We start from the raw sequence: 13,640 nt of genomic DNA, 5'->3' as shown, positions 1-13,640 counted from the left end.
TCGTCTTCCAGGAGTTAACGGAAGGAGTATCACTGAGCTGGTAAAATGTCATTAGAAAAGTCTGTTTGTGGGGGCCCCTCAGAGCTCCCGAAGAGAGGCTACGGGTACACAAAATGTCCACTTAGAGCAAGCATGCTGGGTTCAAAGAACAACGTGTAGTGTCACAACAGGAACATAAAATTGTTTTTTTTAAAACACAATGCAAATGATGGCAGGGCTCCAGATGAGGATAAAGTGAAATCCTGTCAGTCTGTGTTTATCTGTTTATTATTTTTTGCTGAGGAACACAGAATATAGACAGAAAAAAATAAATATGCAGTAAATGTCAGGTGTGATTTTTTTTAAAAAAACGGTTTTAGTTAACGTCTGTGGTGGGAGCCAACAGAGAAAAGGCTGTTGCTGTAAAGTCCTGGGGCAGTCAGTCATGGAGGGGGTAAAAGGGCGGCACTTGTGAGCTAATTAAACATGAACCATAAAAACATAAATGAATTAAAACAATGTTTTAAAAATATCTGTTCTAATAGGATGCGATCCACTGGCAACACAGCAAACGAGCAGAGACACGCAGCTGTATCTACAAAATACCCCAAAATGGGCTGAGGGTGATTAACTCTGTCCCCTCTTCAAGCCGAGGCAGCTGTATGCAAGAATGTAGCAAGGGGAGGCTAGGCACCATGTCTCATGGTGTGTGTTATCCTGACAAGCAAGGAGGGAGGATAAAGAAACGTGACAGAGTAAGCGAGGACAGGAAACAAAGATGCCGACAACAGGGGAAGAAAAAAAAAAATACAAGAGGCAATGATCTTGGATATGCTTAGAGTGTTACTGCTCTTAGTTGACACCAAAGCAAAGACTCCCTCTATCTTGGTCATTGAGACAGTGTAGGAAGCTGGAGAGGCACAAAGTGTAGAGAGTCCAAGCAAAATCCAAAGGAATTACGGAGGCACAAATGACACCCCAAATGCTCTCTTTTGTGGTAGTGTGACCGAGCAGTTAGGCATATCAGAGGGTTGGGCTAAGCATGTATTTCACACACAAAGGCAGTTAGCGACACACTCAAAGAAATCCAACACCAATTTATAAAAAATAACATACTTTATATAAATTTTGATACCAAGTTCATTGGAATCGGGTGAGTACTTGTCAAGTGATGAATTTTTACAGTTTTCAAAAGTTGACTAATTTTTAGAGCGGTAAAGTCATCTCATGGGGAAAAACATATACTGCATATGGGTACTTAGCAACGACTTCCAGGACCCATCTTCTGAAGTTAAGGTAAGTATGGGGCAAGGTCCAAGGCAGCACCAAGAAGTCACTTCGGTAGGCACTGGAGCACCAGGGTGCAGAGGTGCTTTTCAGTGCTGGATGCCCTAATGTTATCCTATGGGAAAAATAAACATACTTCATTCAGGCACTTAGCAACAACCTACAGGACTGTTCTTCTGGACTTGAGGTGAATATGGGGTAAGGTCCAAGGTCACACCAACAGTTCACCTCAGGGGAGCTCTGGGGCATCTGGGTGCTGAGGTGTTTTAAGACGTCAGGTGCCCCGTGTCCCATTCACTTCGATGGAGATAAGTCTTGTCCGAAAGGCCGCAAACAGGGACTGTGCAGCCAGTCCGGAGGAACCAACAGGATGCTCGACCCTTTAGAATCCTCAGGCATGTAGCGACACCATTGGCCCACTTCTCCTTGGGCTGTGGGGCTCGGTGCAGTGATGTTTTTTGGCGTTGGGTTCCGGTGCTCGAGGATATTCATGGTTGGAGGGGGCTGCAGAAAGAGGTTGCAGGCAGCTTTGAGATGTCCAATGTTGGCAAACCCAAGGTGTGCTTTAGCTCTGGAGGGCCCGAGGCCCACGCTGGCACGGTTAGCCCACTAACTCAGGCTAGGGGACACGGGTACAGTTGTGCTGCCCGGTTTTGGTTGTCTGGAGTCCTCGTAAGTCTTCTTTGGTGCTTGCAGGTAAGCGGCTCTGCTTTACCACAGGAGATCCTGGTTACTTTGCAAAGTACTGACCGTTCTTCCAGGCTTTTTGGAGGCAGAACAGCTGGCGGACAAGTAATCTTTGGCAAAATTGTCAAGTACAACAGCCAGGCCGGTGGGGCTGGGGCCAAGTCAGTTTCTGCTCCTCCGTTCTTGTCACAGCTCTTTGGGTCCTGCCCCTGGAGTCCAGCTAATCTCAGGTCCTGATATCAGGAAGTCCCCTAAATACAAAATTTAGGGGTTTTTAGGGGAGAGAATATCAGTAACCAATGGGCTACTTACTACTGGGGTCACTATGCTCCCTAGATGACCACTTCCTTTGAGGAGTGGGCATCACCCTGTCCCAGAATTCCAAATTCCACCACACACAAGATGTTGGAATTCCTAAGCCTGTGCTCATTTTGGGCTTGTCACCCTATAGGTGTGTCCAGCCTGCAAATCTAACCTGCATAGCTAATTTTTCTGCCTGTCTGGGTGCCAAAATGGCCCTGGGGAGGGGGTTGGCATTTCCCTTCTGAGGGAAGCTGTAGGAAGTTGGCTCTGTATGCACTATTTCAAAGTAAGGAATAGTATGCACAGAGTCCAAGGGTTCCCCTTAGAGGTAAGATAGTGGCAAAAAGAGATAATACTAATGCTCTATTGTAAAGAAATGGCTCCCTGTTGCAGTTACCCCCCACTTTTTGCCTGATACGGATGCTGACTTGACTGAGAATTGTGCTGGGACCCTGCTAACCAGGCCCCAGCACCAGTGTTCCTTCACCTAAAATGTACCATTGTATCCACAATTGGCACACCCTGGCATTCAGATAAGTCCCTTGTAACTGGTACTTCTAGTACCAAGGGCCCTGATGCCAAGGAAGGTCTCTAAGGGCTGCAGCATGTCTTATGCCACCCTAGAGACCCCTCACTCAGCACAGACACACTGCTTACAAGCCTGTGTGTGCTAGTGAGAACAAAATGAGTAAGTCGACATGGCACTCCCCTCAGGGTGCCATGCCAGCCTCTCACTGCCTATGCAGTATAGGTAAGACACCCCTCTAGCAGGCCTTACAGCCCTAAGGCAGGGTGCACTATACCATAGGTGAGGGTACCAGTGCATGAGCACTATGCCCCTACAGTGTCTAAACAAAACCTTAGACATTGTAAGTGCAGGGTAGCCATAAGAGTATATGGTCTGGGAGTCTGTTTTACACGAACTCCACAGCACCATAATGGCTACACTGAAAACTGGGAAGTTTGGTATCAAACTTCTCAGCACAATAAATGCACACTGATGCCAGTGTACACTTTATTGTAAAATACACCACAGAGGGCACCTTAGAGGTGCCCCCTGAAACTTAACCAACTAGCTGTGTAGGCTGACTGGTTCCAGCAGCCTGCCACACTAGAGAAATGTTGCTGGCCCCATGGGGAGAGTGCCTTTGTCACTCTGAGGCCAGTAACAAAGCCTGCACTGGGTGGAGATGCTAACACCTCCCCCAGGCAGGAGCTGTGACACCTGGCGGTGAGCCTCAAAGGCTCACCCCTTTGTCACAGCCCAGCAGGGCACTCCAGCTTAGTGGAGTTGCCCGCCCCCTCCGGCCACGGCCCCCACTTTTGGCGGCAAGGCTGGAGGGAACAAAGAAAGCAACAAGGAGGAGTCACTGGCCAGTCAGGACAGCCCCTAAGGTGTCCTGAGCTGAAGTGACTCTAACTTTTAGAAATCCTCCATCTTGCAGATGGAGGATTCCCCCAATAGGGTTAGGATTGTGACCCCCTCCCCTTGGGAGGAGGCACAAAGAGGGTGTACCCACCCTCAGGGCTAGTAGCCATTGGCTACTAACCCCCCAGACCTAAACACGCCCTTAAATTTAGTATTTAAGGGCTACCCTGAACCCTAGAAAATTAGATTCCTGCAACTACAAGAAGAAGGACTGCCCAGCTGAAAACCCCTGCAGCGGAAGACCAGAAGACGACAACTGCCTTGGCTCCAGAAACTCACCGGCCTGTCTCCTGCCTTCCAAAGATCCTGCTCCAGCGACGCCTTCCAAAGGAACCAGCGACCTCGACATCCTCTGAGGACTGCGCCTACTTCGAAAAGACAAGAAACTCCCGAGGACAGCGGACCTGCTCCAAGAAAGGCTGCAACTTTGATTCCAGCAGCCTTGAAAGAACCCTGCAAGCTCCCCGCAAGAAGCGTGAGACTTGCAACACTGCACCCGGCGACCCCGACTCGGCTGGTGGAGATCCAACACCTCAGGAGGGACCCCAGGACTACTCTGATACTGTGAGTACCAAAACCTGTCCCCCCTGAGCCCCCACAGCGCCGCCTGCAGAGGGAATCCCGAGGCTTCCCCTGACCGCGACTCTTTGAACCTAAAGTCCCGACGCCTGGGAGAGACCCTGCACCCGCAGCCCCCAGGACCGGAAGGACCGGACTTTCACTGGAGAAGTGACCCCCAGGAGTCCCTCTCCCTTGCCCAAGTGGAGGTTTCCCCGAGGAATCCCCCCCTTGCCTGCCTGCAGCGCTGAAGAGATCCCGAGATCTCTCATAGACTAACATTGCGAACCCGACGCTTGTTTCTACACTGCACCCGGCCGCCCCCGCGCCGCTGAGGGTGAAATTTCTGTGTGGACTTGTGTCCCCCCCGGTGCCCTACAAAACCCCCCTGGTCTGCCCTCCGAAGACGCGGGTACTTACCTGCAAGCAGACCGGAACCGGGGCACCCCCTTCTCTCCATTCTAGCCTATGTGTTTTGGGCACCACTTTGAACTCTGCACCTGACCGGCCCTGAGCTGCTGGTGTGGTGACTTTGGGGTTGCTCTGAACCCCCAACGGTGGGCTACCTTGGACCAAGAACTAAGCCCTGTAAGTGTCTTACTTACCTGGTTAACCTAACAAATACTTACCTCCCCTAGGAACTGTGAAAATTGCACTAAGTGTCCACTTTTAAAACAGCTATTTGTGAATAACTTGAAAAGTATACATGCAATTTTGATGATTTGAAGTTCCTAAAGTACTTACCTGCAATACCTTCCGAATGAGATATTACATGTAGAATTTGAACATGTGGTTCTTAAAATAAACTAAGAAAAGATATTTTTCTATATAAAAACCTATTGGCTGGATTTGTCTCTGAGTGTGTGTACCTCATTTATTGTCTATGTGTATGTACAACAAATGCTTAACACTACTCCTTGGATAAGCCTACTGCTCGACCACACTACCACAAAATAGAGCATTAGTATTATCTCTTTTTGCCACTATCTTACCTCTAAGGGGAACCCTTGGACTCTGTGCATGCTATTCCTTACTTTGAAATAGCACATACAGAGCCAACTTCCTACATCTATTTTGTGGTAGTGTGGTCGAGCAGTAGGCTTATCAAAGGAGTAGTGTTAAGCATTTGTTGTACTTTTATGCAGCACTCTGCGCAGGAGATATTTCTTTTGGCATCAAAAAGCCACATTTACCCCAATGCAGAGTTCAAATGCGAAGGGTGCCAGCAACCATTCTATAGTCATTTTGAGCAATTTCATAGCACTGGTGTTTTCCGTATGCTGCTGGCGAAAACACCAAAGAGGTAGGAGTTTTTGCATGTCCCCTCTGGTCAGGCCAGCAGACTTGCTCGGGGACATTGTAGACTCACCACAGCTTGCGTCACCCAAACAGAACTTGAAACTTCTACATATTGAAGTTCCTGCGGCTCTGTGACATTGGTTAATTAAAAGAGTATTGAAAAGGAGTGAATGTGTCAGCAGTATCAACACTAACGAAGGCACTGAGCTGCAAGGCTGATAGTTCTCGCTGATGGTAACAGCAAAAATATAATAAAAATAAGTCAACTGTTTATTCACGAGTGAATGAGTTGACTGTGCTGCCATGTAGTGGTGAAAAAGAATTTACGGCCTGGCGAAGATATTGTGAAGTAACGACTCAAATTTAGAATTAAAATGACCGGATTTGTAGAATAATATTCTTTAATTTTAATGTGCCGTTCTTTTAGCTTAATGACTGTAATTGTTTACTGTTTTTTGAGGAACTGTAGTTACAAAAAATTGCTCCTTTCTAAAGCTGTCGCAATAGTGGCACGCACGTGTTGTTGAGGTGTTAGCAGTGCTATTCTCACTATCTGATCACTGAACAGCAGCACAACCCCAAAACAAAGATGGTTGAAAAGCAAACCCTGGTGCAAAGATCCTGAGCCGCAAAGACCCACGTTTTATTATGGTGATAACTGCAGTAATTATTGTATGAAGTGAAAGTCTTGCTGAACAGAAAAAAAAAATGCAACATAATTTACAGATCTATTTTCAATCATGCTTGAAATCAAAAGGCATGAGGGAGCACTGCGCAAATAGAGAGCCATCCCATGCCACCGGAGGCACCTTGCAACAACATGACAGAGGAAGAAAACCGTACCTTCCTGAAACACATGCAGAAACAAAAGAAAAAAAAAAATAGTGCACACAAACAAGCCTAAATGCACACAAATGGAAGACTACAGGTGATGGGGCGCTGCTCTGTGGGAGTGAACAACTAACGAAAGAGAGAGAAAAATAGGAAAGATTAACCACTTGGAAGAAATGATTTTTAAAGGCCACTGAAATAAATAAATGAAAAGCAATGGGTGGGCTGTAAGCCCACAAAGTATATACAACATGTCTCGAAGACAGCGCAAGCGACGTCTAGGCTCGACCTAAAAAAGTGCATGTTCAGAGGCAAGGTTAGACACATGGACTGGTTGCTGAGAGGAGATGCTGTTGGGCTGAATTCAGACTGCTGACCAATGACAGCATAAGGAAAGAAGAGAAACCATAAGTGGTTTGACATGACTACGGCTTATTTAACAAGTGTAGCTATATATGTTAGATAGGAAATAGACTAATACGAAAGGGATGTGTGAAGAAATATGTTTGGGGCCTAATTATCATTAGCTTATTATCTGCTGAGTTGGGCACTACAATTCACACAATCAGTAAACAAATAATGCATAATATTAATTTAATTGCTAAATACCATTCAAAGAATGTGCATACTAATTGTGAAGTTCAATGACGGAGCTCTGCTTTATCAGCAGATGCAGATAAGTGATACTCTGACAGGTCTGTCTCACTCCCAACACTCAGTCAATAGAGCATAACTGTAAGGAAATGCCTCCTTGGCATGGTTGCCCCCTGACTTTTTGCCTTTGCTGATGCTATGTTTACAATTGAAAGTGTGCTGAGGCCTGCTAACCAGGCCCCAGCACCAGTGTTCTTTCCCTAACCTGTACTTTTGTATCCACAATTGGCAGACCCTGGCATCCAGATAAGTCCCTTGTAACTGGTACTTCTAGTACCAAGGGCCCTGATGCCAAGGAAGGTCTCTAAGGGCTGCAGCATGTCTTATGCCACCCTGGAGACCTCTCACTCAGCACAGACGCACTGCTTGCCAGCTTGTGTGTGCTAGTGAGGACAAAACGAGTAAGTCGACATGGCACTCCCCTCAGGGTGCCATGCCAGCCTCTCACTGCCTATGCAGTATAGGTAAGACACCCCTCTAGCAGGCCTTACAGCCCTAAGGCAGGGTGCACTATACCATAGGTGAGGGTACCAGTGCATGAGCATGGTACCCCTACAGTGTCTAAACAAAACCTTAGACATTGTAAGTGCAGGGTAGCCATAAGAGTATATGGTCTGGGAGTCTGTCAAACACGAACTCCACAGCACCATAATGGCTACACTGAAAACTGGGAAGTTTGGTATCAAACTTCTCAGCACAATAAATGCACACTGATGCCAGTGTACATTTTATTGTAAAATACACCACACAGGGCACCTTAGAGGTGCCCCCTGAAACTTAACCGACTATCTGTGTAGGCTGACTAGTTCCAGCAGCCTGCCACACTAGAGACATGTTGCTGGCCCCATGGGGAGAGTGCCTTTGTCACTCTGAGGCCAGTAACAAAGCCTGCACTGGGTGGAGATGCTAACACCTCCCCCAGGCAGGAGCTGTAACACCTGGCGGTGAGCCTCAAAGGCTCACCCCTTTGTCACAGCCCAGCAGGGCACTCCAGCTTAGTGGAGTTGCCCGCCCCCTCCGGCCACGGCCCCCACTTTTGGCGGCAAGGCTGGAGGGAACAAAGAAAGCAACAAGGAGGAGTCACTGGCCAGTCAGGACAGCCCCTAAGGTGTCCTGAGCTGAAGTGACTCTAACTTTTAGAAATCCTCCATCTTGCAGATGGAGGATTCCCCCAATAGGGTTAGGATTGTGACCCCCTCCCCTTGGGAGGAGGCACAAAGAGGGTGTACCCACCCTCAGGGCTAGTAGCCATTGGCTACTAACCCCCCAGACCTAAACACGCCCTTAAATTTAGTATTTAAGGGCTACCCTGAACCCTAGAAAATTAGATTCCTGCAAACTACAAGAAGAAGGACTGCCTAGCTGAAAACCCCTGCAGAGGAAGACCAGAAGACGACAACTGCCTTGGCTCCAGAAACTCACCAGCCTGTCTCCTGCCTTCCAAAGAACTCTGCTCCAGCGACGCCTTCCAAGGGACCAGCGACCTATGAATCCTCTGAGGACTGCCCTGCTTCGAAAAAGACAAGAAACTCCCGAGGACAGCGGACCTGCTCCAAAAAGACTGCAACTTTGTTTCAAGGAGCAGCTTTAAAGACCCTGCAATCTCCCCGCAAGAAGCGTGAGACTTGCAACACTGCACCCGGCGACCCCGACTCGGCTGGTGGAGAACCAACACCTCAGGGAGGACCCCCGGACTACTCTACGACTGTGAGTACCAAAACCTGTCCCCCCTGAGCCCCCACAGCGCCGCCTGCAGAGGGAATCCCGAGGCTCCCCCTGACCGCGACTCTCTGAAACCTAAGTCCCGACGCCTGGAAGAGACCCTGCACCCGCAGCCCCCAGGACCTGAAGGACCGGACTTTCACTGGAGAAGTGACCCCCAGGAGTCCCTCTCCGTTGCCCAAGTGGAGGTTTCCCCGAGGAAGCCCCCCCTTGCCTGCCTGCAGCGCTGAAGAGATCCGTTGATCTCTCATAGACTAACATTGCGAACCCGACGCTTGTTTCTACACTGCACCCGGCCGCCCCCGCGCTGCTGAGGGTGAAATTTCTGTGTGGGCTTGTGTCCCCCCCGGTGCCCTACAAAACCCCCCTGGTCTGCCCTCCGAAGACGCGGGTACTTACCTGCAAGCAGACCGGAACCGGGGCACCCCCTTCTCTCCATTCTAGCCTATGTGTTTTGGGCACCACTTTGAACTCTGCACCTGACCGGCCCTGAGCTGCTGGTGTGGTGACTTTGGGGTTTCTCTGAACCCCCAACGGTGGGCTACCTTGGACCAAGAACTGAACCCTGTAAGTGTCTTACTTACCTGGTAAAACTAACAAAAACTTACCTCCCCCAGGAACTGTGAAAATTGCACTAAGTGTCCACTTTTAAAGTAGCTATTTGTCAATAACTTGAAAAGTATACATGCAATTGAAATGATTCAAAGTTCCTAATGTACTTACCTGCAATACCTTTCAAACAAGATATTACATTTTAAATTTGAACCTGTGGTTCTTAAAATAAACTAAGAAAATATATTTTTCTATAACAAAACCTATTGGCTGGATTTGTCTCCGAGTGTGTGTACCTCATTTATTGTCTATGTGTATGTACAACAAATGCTTAACACTACTCCTTGGATAAGCCTATTGCTCGACCACACTACCACAAAATAGAGCATTAGTATTATCTCTTTTTACCACTATTTTACCTCTAAGGGGACCCCTTGGACTCTGTGCATGCTATTCCTTACTTTGAAATAGCACATACAGAGCCAACTTCCTACATTGGTGGATCAGCGGTGGGGTACAAGACTTTGCATTTGCTGGACTACTCAGCCAATACCTGATCACACGACAAATTCCAAAATTGTCATTAGAAATTGATTTTTGCAATTTGAAAAGTTTTCTAAATTCTTAAAAGACCTGCTAGGGCCTTGTGTTAGATCCTGTTTAGCATTTCTTTTAGAGTTTAAAAGTTTGTAAAAGTTTGAATTAGATTCTAGAACCAGTTGTAGATTCTTAAAAAGTATTCCAACTTTTAGAAGCAAAATGTCTAGCACAGATGTGACTGTGGTGGAACTCGACACCACACCTTACCTCCATCTTAAGATGAGGGAGCTAAGGTCACTCTGTAAAATAAAGAAAATAACAATGGGCCCCAAACCTACCAAAATACAGCTCCAGGAGCTTTTGGCAGAGTTTGAAAAGGCCAACCCCTCTGAGGGTGGCAACTCAGAGGAAGAGGATAGTGACTTGGAGGAAAATTCCCCCCTACCAGTCCTATCTAGGGAGAACAGGGTCTCTCAAACCCTGACTCCAAAAATAATAGTCAGAGATGCTGGTTCCCTCACAGGAGAGACCAACACCTCTGAAATCACTGAGGATAACTCCAGTGAAGAGGACATCCAGTTAGCCAGGATGGCCAAAAGATTGGCTTTGGAAAGACAGATCCTAGCCATAGAGAGGGAAAGACAAGAGATGGGCCTAGGACCCATCAATGGTGGCAGCAACATAAATAGGGTCAGAGATTCTCCTGACATGTTGAAAATCCCTAAAGGGATTGTAACTAAATATGAAGATGGTGATGACATCACCAAGTGGTTCACAGCTTTTGAGAGGGCTTGTGTAACCAGAAAAGTGAACAGATCTCACTGGGGTGCGCTCCTTTGGGAAATGTTCACAGGAAAGTGTAGGGATAGACTCCTCACACTCTCTGGACAAGATGCAGAATCTTATGACCTCATGAAGGGTACCCTGATTGAGGGCTTTGGATTCTCCACTGAGGAGTATAGGATTAGATTCAGGGGGGCTCAAAAATCCTCGAGCCAGACCTGGGTTGACTTTGTAGACTACTCAGTAAAAACACTGTAAAGAAATGGCTCCCTGTTGCAGTTACCCCCCCACTTTTTGCCTGATACTGATGCCGACTTGACTGAGAAGTGTGCTGGGACCCTGCTAACCAGGCCCCAGCACCAGTGTTCCTTCACCTAAAATGTACCATTGTATCCACAATTGGCACACCCTGGCATTCAGATAAGTCCCTTGTAACTGGTACTTCTAGTACCAAGGGCCCTGATGCCAAGGAAGGTCTCTAAGGGCTGCAGCATGTATTATGCCACCCTGGAGACCTCTCACTCAGCACAGACACACTGCTTGCCAGCTTGTGTGTGCTAGTGAGGACAAAACGAGTAAGTCGACATGGCACTCCCCTCAGGGTGCCATGCCAGCCTCTCACTGCCTATGCAGTATAGGTAAGACACCCCTCTAGCAGGCCTTACAGCCCTAAGGCAGGGTGCACTATACCATAGGTGAGGGTACCAGTGCATGAGCATGGTACCCCTACAGTGTCTAAACAAAACCTTAGACATTGTAAGTGCAGGGTAGCCATAAGAGTATATGGTCTGGGAGTCTGTCAAACACGAACTCCACAGCACCATAATGGCTACACTGAAAACTGGGAAGTTTGGTATCAAACTTCTCAGCACAATAAATGCACACTGATGCCAGTGTACATTTTATTGTAAAATACACCACAGAGGGCACCTTAGAGGTGCCCCCTGAAACTTAACCGACTGTCTGTGTAGGCTGACTAGTTCCAGCAGCCTGCCACACCAGAGACATGTTGCTGGCCCCATGGGGAGAGTGCCTTTGTCACTCTGAGGCCAGTAACAAAGCCTGCACTGGGTGGAGATGCTAACACCTCCCCCAGGCAGGAGCTGTAACACCTGGCGGTGAGCCTCAAAGGCTCACCCCTTTGTCACAGCCCAGCAGGGCACTCCAGCTTAGTGGAGTTGCCCGCCCCCTCCGGCCACGGCCCCCACTTTTGGCGGCAAGGCTGGAGGGAACAAAGAAAGCAACAAGGAGGAGTCACTGGCCAGTCAGGACAGCCCCTAAGGTGTCCTGAGCTGAAGTGACTCTAACTTTTAGAAATCCTCCATCTTGCAGATGGAGGATTCCCCCAATAGGGTTAGGATTGTGACCCCCTCCCCTTGGGAGGAGGCACAAAGAGGGTGTACCCACCCTCAGGGCTAGTAGCCATTGGCTACTAACCCCCCAGACCTAAACACGCCCTTAAATTTAGTATTTAAGGGCTACCCTGAACCCTAGAAAATTAGATTCCTGCAACTACAAGAAGAAGGACTGCCTAGCTGAAACCCCTGCAGAGGAAGACCAGAAGACGACAACTGCCTTGGCTCCAGAAACTCACCGGCCTGTCTCCTGCCTTCCAAAGATCCTGCTCCAGCGACGCCTTCCAAAGGGACCAGCGACCTCGACATCCTCTGAGGACTGCCCCTGCTTCGAAAAGACAAGAAACTCCCGAGGACAGCGGACCTGCTCCAAGAAAAGCTGCAACTTTGTTTCCAGCAGCTTTAAAGAACCCTGCAAGCTCCCCGCAAGAAGCGTGAGACTTGCATCACTGCACCCGGCGACCCCGACTCGGCTGGTGGAGATCCAACACCTCAGGAGGGACCCCAGGACTACTCTGATACTGTGAGTACCAAAACCTGTCCCCCCCTGAGCCCCCACAGCGCCGCCTGCAGAGGGAATCCCGAGGCTTCCCCTGACCGCGACTCTTTGAATCCAAAGTCCCGACGCCTGGGAGAGACCCTGCACCCGCAGCTCCCAGGGCCTGAAGGACCGGACTTTCACTGGAGAAGTGACCCCCAGGAGTCCCTCTCCCTTGCCCAAGTGGAGGTTTCCCCGAGGAACCCCCCCCTTGCCTGCCTACAGCGCTGAAGAGATCCCGAGATCTCTCATAGACTAACATTGCGAACCCGACGCTTGTTTCGACACTGCACCCGGCCGCCCCCGCGCTGCTGAGGGTGAAATTTCTGTGTGGACTTGTGTCCCCCCCGGTGCCCTACAAAACCCCCCCTGGTCTGCCCTCCGAAGACGCGGGTACTTACCTGCAAGCAGACCGGAACCGGGGCACCCCCTTCTCTCCATTCTAGCCTATGTGTTTTGGGCACCACTTTGAACTCTGCACCTGACCGGCCCTGAGCTGCTGGTGTGGTGACTTTGGGGTTGCTCTGAACCCCCAACGGTGGGCTACCTTGGACCAAGAACTAAGCCCTGTAAGTGTCTTACTTACCTGGTTAACCTAACAAATACTTACCTCCCCTAGGAACTGTGAAAATTGCACTGTGTCCACTTTTAAAACAGCTATTTGTGAATAACTTGAAAAGTATACATGCAATTTTGATGATTTGAAGTTCCTAAAGTACTTACCTGCAATACCTTTCGAATGAGATATTACATGTAGAATTTGAACCTGTGGTTCTTAAAATAAACTAAGAAAAGATATTTTTCTATATAAAAACCTATTGGCTGGATTTGTCTCTGAGTGTGTGTACCTCATTTATTGTCTATGTGTATGTACAACAAATGCTTAACACTACTCCTTGGATAAGCCTACTGCTCGACCACACTACCACAAAATAGAGCATTAGTATTATCTCTTTTTGCCACTATCTTACCTCTAAGGGGAACCCTTGGACTCTGTGCATACTATTCCTTACTTTGAAATAGTGCATACAGAGCCAACTTCCTACAAACACTAGATGGTTGGATTCAAGGCAGTGGTGTAAGTAATTATGATGGGCTGTACAATTTATTTGTGAAAGAACAC

The 13,640-nt window shown here is 48.4% G+C and overlaps 1 protein-coding gene and 1 non-coding gene across 3 annotated transcripts in view; both read right to left on the bottom strand.

Annotated features, from left to right (window-relative positions):
• Positions 1-13,640, bottom strand: part of TOP2B (DNA topoisomerase II beta) — a 485,217-nt gene that overhangs the window by 164,260 nt on the left and 307,317 nt on the right. The gene's annotated exons all lie outside the window — the stretch shown is intronic.
• On the bottom strand, positions 6,011-6,136 carry LOC138262530 (U4atac minor spliceosomal RNA). Its single transcript, XR_011199252.1, has one exon. It is a non-coding gene; the product is annotated as a U4atac minor spliceosomal RNA (small nuclear RNA).

This window comes from Pleurodeles waltl, chromosome 10 (genome assembly GCF_031143425.1).
Source record: "Pleurodeles waltl isolate 20211129_DDA chromosome 10, aPleWal1.hap1.20221129, whole genome shotgun sequence".
NCBI lineage: Eukaryota > Metazoa > Chordata > Amphibia > Caudata > Salamandridae > Pleurodeles > Pleurodeles waltl.
The sequence above is the reverse complement of the archived record's forward strand: the minus strand, read 5'-3'. Positions and strand labels throughout refer to the sequence as shown.